The sequence below is a fragment of the Sapajus apella genome, unplaced genomic scaffold (genome assembly GCF_009761245.1).
Source record: "Sapajus apella isolate SASKATOON/1434 unplaced genomic scaffold, GSC_monkey_1.0 scaffold115, whole genome shotgun sequence".
In the NCBI taxonomy this organism is placed as follows: domain Eukaryota; kingdom Metazoa; phylum Chordata; class Mammalia; order Primates; family Cebidae; genus Sapajus; species Sapajus apella.
In genome coordinates this window covers 5160415-5171368 of record NW_022437055.1, presented here as the reverse complement: position 1 = coordinate 5171368, position 10954 = coordinate 5160415, and the positions used below count along the sequence as shown (strand labels likewise).

Below are 10954 nucleotides of genomic sequence, written 5' to 3'. Positions count from 1 at the left end.
TTGGCTCTGACCCTGATGGCCTGCCAGTCCTGGCTGCCTGGATGGAAGGAAAGAAAGAGAATCTAAGTCCTCAAGTTTTGAATATCCCTGGTTCACAACCACCTCAACCTTATCTTCTGTGCTTAACTGTTCACAGCTTGGGACTTTCTTACATTCATCAATTTAACATATTTATTGAGCCCTGTGCTGTGAACTGTAAATGCAGATTAATTTCATGCCTTTGGCCAGACGCGGTGGCTCACGCCTGCAATCCCAGCACTTTGGGAGGCCAAGGCAGATGGATTACCTAAGGTCAGGAGTTCAAGACCAGCATGGCCAACATGGTGAAACCTCGTCTCTACTAAAGATACAAAAATTAGCTGGGTGTGGTGGCGTGTACCTGTAATCTCAGCTACTCAGGAGGCTGAGGTAGGAGAATTGCTTGAACCTGAGAGGCAGAGGTTGCAGTGAGCCAAGATTGTGCCACTGCACTCCAGCCTTGGCAACAAAGTGAGACTTGGTCTCAAAAAAGAAAAAATCATGCCTTCAAGGAGGGCAGTAGAGCACAATAGTCAAGTACACTGATTACTGGAAGCACTGATAGAGTGTGTTGGGGAGCATCAAGGGAGAGCACCCACCATGCTTCCCAGAACAGGGAACACTAATGTTGAATCTTGAAGAGCAAACTTGGCATGAGTCAAGGAGTTAGTTAGAGGGCAATAAGATACAGGCGAGGGGCCGGGCGCGTTGGCTCAAGCCTGTAATCCCAGCACTTTGGGAGGCCGAGGCGAGTGGATCACGAGGTCAAGAGATCGAGACCATCCTGGTCAACATGGTGAAACCCCGTCTCTACTAAAAATACAAAAAATTAGCTGGGCATGGTGGTGCGTGCCTGTAATCCCAGCTACTCAGGAGGCTGAGGCAGGAGAATTGCCTGAACCCAGGAGGCGGAGGTTGCGGTGAGCCGAGATCGCGCCATTGCATTCCAGCCTGGGTAACATGAGTGAAACTCTGTCTCCAAAAAAAAAAAAAAAAAAAAAAAGATACAGGCGAGAAGAGACTAAAGCACCATTACAGAAATGCTAGTAATTTGCTAATATAGGAGATGAAGCTGGAGAGGAAAACAGAGCCCTCATTTGTTCCTTGGGGATTTGGGAGTCTTCAGCTCATGTAGGTGGAAGCTATGGCTGTAGATGTAAACAGGGAGATCATCCAGACAAGATTAGGGACAAAATCCTTACAAGCATCAGCATTTAAGAGGGCAACTGACGATAAGAAGGGCTGGCCTAGACAAAGCAGCTAACAATATCAGTGAACCTAAGGAGGGTGTGCTCTACAGGGTCAATTGAAATGAGGATTGAAATTTTCCCATTGGATCTGAAAATTAGAAGGTCCTCTGGAGGCTCTCATTATTGTACTGTTAGGTTGAAGGAGCCAAAGTTGAATTGCAGTGGCTTAAACAAGCGGGGACTTAGGAATGGAGACAAGGAGTGTATGTGTACAGATAGAAGGAGTGTATCTGCCAACTTCCTTTTTTCCCTTCTTTTCTTTCGCAACCCTTGCTCAATCGTAATACAGACTCTCCCATTTTCTCCTTCTGTATCCTCAGCAGCTAGCACCCTATCTGAAATAGAACAGTCACTCAGTAAAATTCTGTTGAACTAAGTAACCCCACGCTATCCTATCTGAAACAGAACAGTCACTCAATAAAATTTTGTTAAACCAAGTAAGCCCACACTATCCTATCTGAAATAGAATAGTCACTCAATAAAATTTTGTTGAACTAAGTAACCCCACGCTATAACCTATAGAGGGAGTAAAAGAAAGTCACTCTTACCTATAGCAGGAGCTGAAAGAAAACCACAGGGAGTGTTAACCTATAGGAGAAGCTGAAAGAAAATCGCAAGGAAATGAACCTATAGGAGGAGCTGAAAGTAAATCTCTGGGAAATGTTAACCACACACTTTCACCTCTAGGAGGAGGGTGAAGCTTCTTGTCTTCCAGACATTCCCGAGGAAAACTTGCACGAGGAGTCTGGCAAGGAGTGCCACCCTTTGGTAATCTTTATTAATATATACCTAATATGTACCTTCTGTTTGTGGTATGTGATACTGATGTTCCATTTATGATAGTGATAGGAAACTTTTTATTACAGTAAATTTGGCAAGTCGTATGGTAAAGGAAAAGTGACTTGATTTAAATATGTCTTAAGTAAATGATAGTATGAATGATCCATAGCCAGATATGGCCCAAATCTTAACATATACATAATTACTTCGATCCAGGAAAGTATTGGGTCACAGTAGTGTGTGGAACTGTTTGTATGAAGAAGTTAGAAGCTGTGGAATCTGTGTGGAATGCTCTTGCTGGATTCCTTTTAGATTTTCTCTTTTTTGGGATTCTGCACTTTTATCTTTTTTTTTTTTTTACGGAGTTTCTTTTTTGTTGCCCCGGCTGGAGTGCAATGGCATGATCTCGGCTCACCACAACCTCCACCTCTCGGGTTCAAGCAATTCTCCTGCCTTAGCCTCCGAGTAGCTGGGATTACAAGCGCCTGACACCACGCCTGGCTAATTTTTTTTTTTTTTTTTTTGCATTTTTAGCACAGACTGGGTTTCACCATGTTGGCCAGGCTGGTCTCGAACTCCTGACCTCAGGTGATCCATCCGCCTCGGCCAAAGTGCTGGGATTACAGGCGTGAGCCACCGCGCCCGGCTGATTTTGCACTTTTCTTATCCTGTGAGGAACCTCTCTCCTTTAGCTTCTAGGGTGAACTTGGGTGGGGCTGAGAAAAGTGGGCCTAAAGAGAACTTCAGGCCTGGTTTCCTTACTTATCTCTTCTGATTTTTAAAAAAGTGGTTAGAACTCCAGAGCTAATATCAGCATGTAGCACTCAAAGAAAGAAGCTTCTAGTCTGGATCACTGAGGCCTGCCTTCTTTGGGCAAGAGGAATTTTTAGTCTAGTTCCGCTGATGACTATTGAAGTAGTCGGGTGAAAGCCCTAGCTGGTGAAGTGCTTTTTTGAATCTGCCCTCCAAGCATCCATCTCCTTGGAGACCTGTGGGATGCAGGGAGGAAGAGGGGAAGAGGGGCTGTGGGTGATGTAGGTGGGGGGTCAAGAATTCTAGGATTCGTAATCCTGATCATGTATATTTCTTCCTCAGAGACAAAATTAACATCTTATAGCAGTGGTTTAATTTTTTTATTGTTATTAATCTTTATTCATTTTTATTTGTTTTTGAATTGTGGAGGAGAAAAACTTGTTATAAAAAGTTGAAACCTCATAGAAGCATGCAAAGTAAAAAAAAAATACTCCCATCTAGCCTTTTCATCTATATTGTAATAGTTTGATTTTGATACCAAATTGTCTTTATCTTTTTTTTTTTTTCATGAGACGGATTCTCACTCTATTGCCCAGGCTGGAGTGCAGTGACATGATCTCGGCTCACCACAACCTCTGCCACGCAGGTTGAAGTGATTCTCCTGCCTCAGCCTCCCGAGTAGCTGGAATTACAGGTGCCTGCCACCACACCCAGCTAATTTTTCTATTTTTAGTAGAGATGGGGCTTCACCATGTTGGCCAGGCTGGTCCTGAACTCCTGACCTCGTGATCCACCCACCTCAGCCTCCAAAAGTGTTATGATTACAGGCGTGAGCCACTGTATCCAGCCCTAGTTATCTTTTTCTATACATAGGCAAACATATTTGTAATAGATGCACATGCATATTTTCAACTTTTTATTGAAGTGTAATGTATATACAAAAAAGTGTACAGGTTGATGAATTATCACAAACTAGACCTGGGTAATGGTTACATAGGTTTATTCATTTGTGATAATTCCTAGAGAGTAAATGGCTGAAAGTAGGCAGTAGGGAGCTCAAGAGTTCTGGAATGTTCTCTGTGGAGCTGGGTGATGGTTACTTGGGTTGATTCAGTTTGTGATCATTCATAGAGTGAATGACTGGAAGTGGTCACTTGGGGGCGCCGCAACAGTTCTGGAATGTTCTATGTGACCTGACTGATGTTTACTTAGGTTCACTTTGTCAGCATTCATAGAGTGAATGACTGGAAGTAGGCACTGCGGGGGCACCTCAAGAGTTCTGGAATGTTCTCTGTGGACCTGGGTGATGGTTAGCGGGGTTGATTCCATTTGTGATCATTCATAGAGTGAATGACTGGAACTGGGCATTAGAGGGCGCTGCAAAAGTTCTTGAATGCTCTACGTTCAGATAGGTGATGGTTTATGGGTTCATTTTTAGCAATTGTATGAACATTCCATAATATAACCCTCAATTGATTGCCATTGAGGTTCTTTATAAATTATTAGTATACATAAGTAAATGTTATACATTTAAATTTATCTGCTTTTGTAAGTATTTTTTCAGGAGAGACTCTTAGAAGTGATAAATTGCTGGGTCAGAGGACATGTGCATTTTATTGTTTTCTTTTTGGAAAGAGAAAGTTCAATGTAAAAAAATAATTAAACAGCAAATAAAAAAGACATATAGAGAAAAGTCAGTTTTCCTCTTACCCTTGACTTCCAGTCCCTTTAGATCCTTTCTCAGCAGCAACCAGCTTTATCAGCTTCTGGCAGGTTCTTACAGAGATAGAGTGTACATTGCATATACATTTACATATTTTTATAGGCATTGCTTAAAGCCATACTACCACCCCATCAAGATTCTACCAATTTATAATCTCCTCAATAGGGTTTGAGAGTTCCCCTTCCCACTGATCCCCAGCCAGGGATGATTTGGGGGTTCTGAAAAGATTTGCGTAAAAAGGAACAGGTTTTATTCATCTATCCACTGGCAATACATTAATGTGCTTCAGAATTCAAAAGGTCGGCCTCCCACTTTCATCCCCTAGTTGCCATGGCTCCTTTCCCACAGAGCAATTGTGTTTTCAGTTTCTTATGCATCCTTACAGAGAAAGTTTGCATATGTAAACAAATGCATCTATATGTTCTTTTTTTCCTGAAAATTTACACAAACAGCAGCATATTAATATGCATGATTACTACATGACCTCCCTCTCCTTTTCCCCTCAAAAACCTAAGTGGCTTAAAACAATAATTCATTTTTTCTCATGAGTCTAAGGGTAAGCTGGGAGTAGCTACTATTCAGGGCCAGGCTCAGATCATCTTGGCTGGTCAGTTGATGGGTCAGTTGGGGATTGGTTGGTCTAGAATGGCTTCAGCTGGGATTGTTCAGCTCTACTCCATGAGGCCTCTTACCCACAAGCAGTCTAGTCTGGGCTTGTTCTCATCATAGTGTCAGGATTCCACAAGAACAGAAGCACAAAAGGCCCCTGGAGGCCTAGACTTGGCTCTGGCACAACATAACTACTGTCTTATTCTGTTGATCAAAGCAAGCCACAGGCTAGCCCAGATTCAAGGAATGTAAGGAGCTGCAAAGTGACATTGCAGGGTGTATGGGCTTAGGGAGGGGAAGAACTGGGGCCATTTATTCTATCAAATACAATGCTATAGGTATTGTTATGTACCTTACCTTTTTTTTTTTTTTTAACCTAACACTGTATCTTAGAAATGATTTCATATTAGTCCACAAAGAGCTTCTTTGTTTTTTATTCTATTTCATTTTGCCAGCCCCCACTGAAGGAAAGTATATTGCTTACAGTCTTTTGCTATTATCTAACAATGTTGCAGTGAATAACACTGAATATATGTCAGATAAATTCCTAGAGGCGGAATTACTAGGTCAAAAGATATGCATATTTATCATGTTTGATAGTGACTTCCAAGTTAAACTTAAAATTTTGTGTTTCTTTTACTCTAAAGAAATGGAAGTTCAGGCTTCTGCAGTGGCAGCATCATAGCCGATGAGGTTTATCTGAGGAGTGGTTATCGCTAATTGAAAATTTTCCCAATATCCCGCCGTGATGGCTTGAAATATAGTTGGCATTGGTAATTTTTGACACTCTCTACGGAGACTAAACTAAAAATAAAATTAAAAAAAAGAAAATGGAAGTTCATAATTTAAAATTTTTAATTTTTTACACAAATTGATGGGGCACATGTGAAATTTTATTACATGTATATAAGGCGTAGTGATGAAGTCAGTATTTAGGGTATTCATAACCCAAGCACAATACATTTTTTTTAAGTATAATCAGCCTAATGTGCTATTAAATACTGAATTTATTCCTTCTATCTTACTGTATGTTTGTGCCCTTTAACCCATTTTTCTTCATCCTCCTCCCTGCCCCTCACTCACCCTTCCCAATCTCTGTTATTTGTTTGTCCACTCTCTATCTCCATATGATCAAGTTTTTTAGCTTCCACATATAAATGAGAACATTCAACATTTTTTTTTTTTTTGTGCCTGGCTTATTTCATGTAAGATAATGACTTCCAGTTCCATTGATGTTGCTGCAAATGACATGATTTCATTCTTTTTAATAACCATATAGTATTCCATTGTGTATATGTACCACATTTTCTTTCATACATCTGTTGATGGACATTTAGGTTGATTCCATATCTTTGTGATTGTGAATAGTGCTGGAGTAAACATAAGAGTGCAGGTATGCCTTTGATATATTGATTTCTTTTCCTTTGGGTAGATACATGGGATTGCTGGGTCAAGTGGTAATTCTATTTTTAGTTTTTTGAGAAATCTCCATACTGTTTTCCATAGTGGCCACACTAGTTTACATTTTCACCAACAGTGTGTAAGAGTTCCTTTTCTCTGCAACATCTCCTATTTTTTGTCTTTTTAGTAATAGCCATTCTGACTGGGGTAAGATGATCTCACTGTGGTTTTGAGCTGCATTTATCTGATGATTAGCAATGTTGAGTATTTTTTCATATACCTGTTGGCTGTTTGTCTTCTTTTAAGAAATGTCTATTCATGTCCTTTTCTCGCTTTTTAGTGGCAATGTTTGTTGTTTTCCTGTTGAGTTATTTGAGTTCTTGGTATATTCTGGATATTAAGCCCCTGTTAGATGAATAGTTTACAAATGTTTTCTTACATTCAACAGGTTGTTTCTTCACTCTACTGATTATTTCCTTTGCTGTGCAGAAGATTTTTAGTTTAATTTGCCTATTTTTGTTTTCGTTGCCTGTGCTTTTGAAGTCTTAGTCATAAATTATTTGTCTAGATCAATGTCTAGGAGAGTTTTCCACAGGTTTTCTTGTGTTTTTATAGTTTGAAGTTTTATATTTAATCCATTTTGAGTTAATTTTTTTATATGGTAAGAGATAGGGGTCCAATTTCATTCTGTATGTGACTATCCGATTTTTCTAGCACTGTTTATTGAAGAAAGTATCTTTCCCCAGTGTAAGTTCTTGTTGGCTTTGTCAAAAATCAGTTGGCTATGTATGTGGCTGTATTTCTGGGTTCTCTATTCTGTTCCATTGGTGTATGTGTCTGTTTTTATACCAATATCATGCTGTTTTGGTTACTATAGGCTTACAATATGTTTTGAAGTCAGGTAATGTGATGCTTCCAGCTTTCTTCTTTTTGCTCAGGATTGCTTTGGCTATTTGGTCTCTTTTTTCATTTTGTATGAATTGTAGGGTTTTTTTCTAATTTTGTGAAGAATTTGTTGGTATTTTGATAAGGATTGTATTGAATCTATAGATAGCTTTGGACAATGTGGTCATTTTAACTAGATTAATTCTTCCAATCCATGAGCATGCGTTTTATTATTTTTTTTTCATTTGTCCATGTCATCTTCAATTTCTTTTATCAGTGTTTTCTAGTTTTCCTTGTAGAGATTTTTTTTTTTTTTTGAGACAGAGTCTGGCTCTGTTGCCCAGGCTAGAGTCCAGTGGTATGATGGCTGACCACAACCTCTACCTCCTGGGTTCAAGCGATTCTCCTGCCTCAGCCTCCTGAGTAGCTGGGACTACAGGTGGGTGCCACCACACCGGGCTAATTTTTTTTTTTGTACTTTTAGTAGAGACAGGGTTTCACTGTGTTAGCCAGAATGATTTCAATCTCCTGATCTCTGATCCACCCACCTTGGCCTCCCAAAGTGCTGGGATTACAGGCATGAGCCACCATGCCCAACTACTTGCAGAGATCTTTCATCTCCTTGGTTGAAATTGTTCCTACGTATTTTATTTTCATAACTATTGTAAATGGAATTGCCTTCTTTTCTTTCATGGCTAGCTCATTATTGGCCATTACATAGAAATGCTAATGATTTTTGTACATTGATTTTGTATCCTGCAACTTTTTATTTTAAAAAAGTCAAACCTTCATAAAAGTTGAAAGGATAGTACAATAAAAAACCCATATACTCTTCATGAAGATTAAACACTTGTTAACATTTTGCCACATTTGTTCTCTCTCTGTGTGTATACATATATGTAACACTATATAGCACACACACACACACACACATATATATATATACATACATACACAGACATATTTCATGAGCCATTTGAAATTAAGTTGGAGATATCAAGACACATTTTCAGCCTGTATTGCCTAAAAACAAGGGTGTTTACCTACATAATCACAATTTTGTTAGCATACCCGAGAAAGTTAATATTGACAGACTAATATTATTTAATTCATAGCCCATATTCAAACTTCCTGATTGCCCCCAATAATGTCATTTAGAGCTTTTTTAAAAAAAATCAAGGATCCAAAATTCAAGATAAAATGTCATACAACTTCATATACTTGTCATGTCTCTAGTAGTCTTTCATATAGATGTTTCCCACTTCTTTTCATCTTTCATGAAATATTCATTTTGAAGACTTTAGGCCAGTTATCTTGTATCACGACCTATAATTTGGATTTGTCATATTGTTCCCTCATGAATATATTCAGGTTAAACATTATTGGCAAGAATACCACATAGCTGGTTTCCATTGCATCACATCAATAGGTATACAATGTCAATTTGTCCTATTGCCAAGTTTTATCACTTGGCCAAGGTAGTGTAATCCAGATTTCCCCATTGTAAAGGCACATTCTCCTCCTTTGTAATTAATATTAAATTAATATCTTTAAAGTATCACCATGTACATGTTCTGTTCCCCAACAACTTTCACCTGATAGTTTTAGCATTCATTATGATCCCTATCTGAATCGGTTTTTAACATAGTGGGCACAAAAGTATGTTTTCCTAGTTCTGTTGTTCCTTCCACATTTATTAGCTATCTATTCTTCTGTAAAGGAAGCTGACCTCCTTCTTTTTATAGGTCATTTCAAATTCTTTTTTAAAATTAATCAATGTGTTATAACCTGTTACCATTATTGGACTGCTGTATGAATAGACAGATCAACAAAATAAAGCAGAAAGTCCAGAAATAGACCCAAATATATATGAATATATAATATATAATAAACATGGTATACCCAAATTACTGGGGCAAAGATGGACTTTATTTATTTGTTTATTTTTTGAGACAGAGTTTCAGTCTTATCTCCCAGGCTGGAGTGCTATGGTGCGATCTCGACTCACTGCAACCTCTGCCTCCCAGGTTCAAGCAATTCTGCCTCAGCCTCCCCAGTAGCTGGGATTACAGGCATGCACCAGCACACCTGGCTAATTTTTTATATTTTTAGTAGAGACAGGGTTTCATCATGTTGGCCAGGCTGGTTTCAAACTCCTGACCTCAGGTGATCCACCCGCCTGGGCCTCCCAAAGTGCTGGGATTACAGGCGTGAGCCACCACAGCCAGCCAAGATGGACTTTTAAAATAAATGTTATTGGCATAACTGGACAGCCATTTGGATAAAAAGGTAATTTGGTCCCACACTTCACATTGTACCCTAGAATAAGCTCCAAGCTTATTATATAAAATATAAAAAATAAAACCATATAGGTACTAGATGGTCCAAATATAAAAAGTAAAACCATATAGGTACTAGAAGAAAGCATGGATTAATTTCTTTATAGTCTGTGTGTAGGCAAAGCCTTTTAAATATGACTCCAAATCCAAATGCCATAAAATGATAAGTATTTTCAAGTACATAAAAATTAAAGTAAAAACCTTTTTTTGCATGACAAGAATTAGATAGGCAAAGTCAAAAGAAAGATGATGAAGGCCGGACATGGTGGCTTGCACCTGTAATCTCAGCACTTTGGGAGGCCGAGGCAGGCCGATCACCTGAGGTCAGGAGTTTGAGACCAGCCTGACCAACATAGAGAAACCCCATCTCTACAAAAAATACAAAATTATCTGGGCGTGGTGGTGCATGCCAGATAATTTTGTAATCCCAGCTACTCAGGAGGCTGAGGCAGAAGAATTACTTGAACCCAGGAGGCGGGGGTTGCAGTGAGCCGAAATCGCACCACTGCACTCCAGCCTGGGTGAGAGAGCAAGACTCCGTCTCAAAAAAAAAAAAAAAAATGAAACTGGGAAAATATTTATAATGTATATACTTAATTAAAGACCAATATCCCAAACATGTAAAGAACTTTTAAAATCTAGAGAAAGAAAGGCTAAAAAAGTCTCAGGAAAATGGGAAAAAACATGAATACACAATTTATAGAAGAAAGTATACAAATGATCCTTAAGTGTATGAAAAGATGCTCAACTTCACACATAGTAATAGATGCAAATATATTTAAAATACACAGTCAACTTGACCATCTGGATCATTTGGAGAGGAGGAGTAATGCCAGGTTAGGTTAGGTTCTCCCATTAGGCTCTCCTTGATCTCCCTGGGCTTCACCTTTTATGGCACTTATCTGACTTATAGTATTTTTTAATGTCTGTCTTCCATACTAGTTACAAATGTGTAAGAATAGTGACCAAGACTATCTTGTTCGCACTGGCTTGTTCCCCAGTTCCACGACCAAAGTAAATGCTCGATTAACATTTGTCAAATGAATGAACAAACGAGTCTTTATCCTCACCAACGAGAACTACCACCTAATAGATGAATGAATGAATAAGTAACGTGGACGCAAGGAATCGAGTCTAAATCTATGTTTTCTGTAGTTCTCTCTCTCACTTCTTTTTCAATTCTTTCCCCCTTTCCA

The 10954-nt window shown here is 39.0% G+C and overlaps 1 protein-coding gene and 1 non-coding gene across 2 annotated transcripts in view; both read left to right on the top strand.

The window, feature by feature from the left end:
* The first annotated feature begins 1049 nt into the window (after positions 1–1049).
* Positions 1050–10954, top strand: part of PLAC1 (placenta enriched 1) — a 193536-nt gene continuing 183631 nt past the window's right edge. The window contains exon 1 of the mRNA XM_032260250.1: positions 1050–2036. The gene's annotated coding sequence lies outside the window, so the exon portion shown is untranslated. The remainder of the gene's footprint in view (positions 2037–10954) is intronic.
* Positions 5793–5932, top strand: LOC116538022. The gene has a single exon (XR_004263458.1). It is a non-coding gene; the product is annotated as a U4 spliceosomal RNA (small nuclear RNA).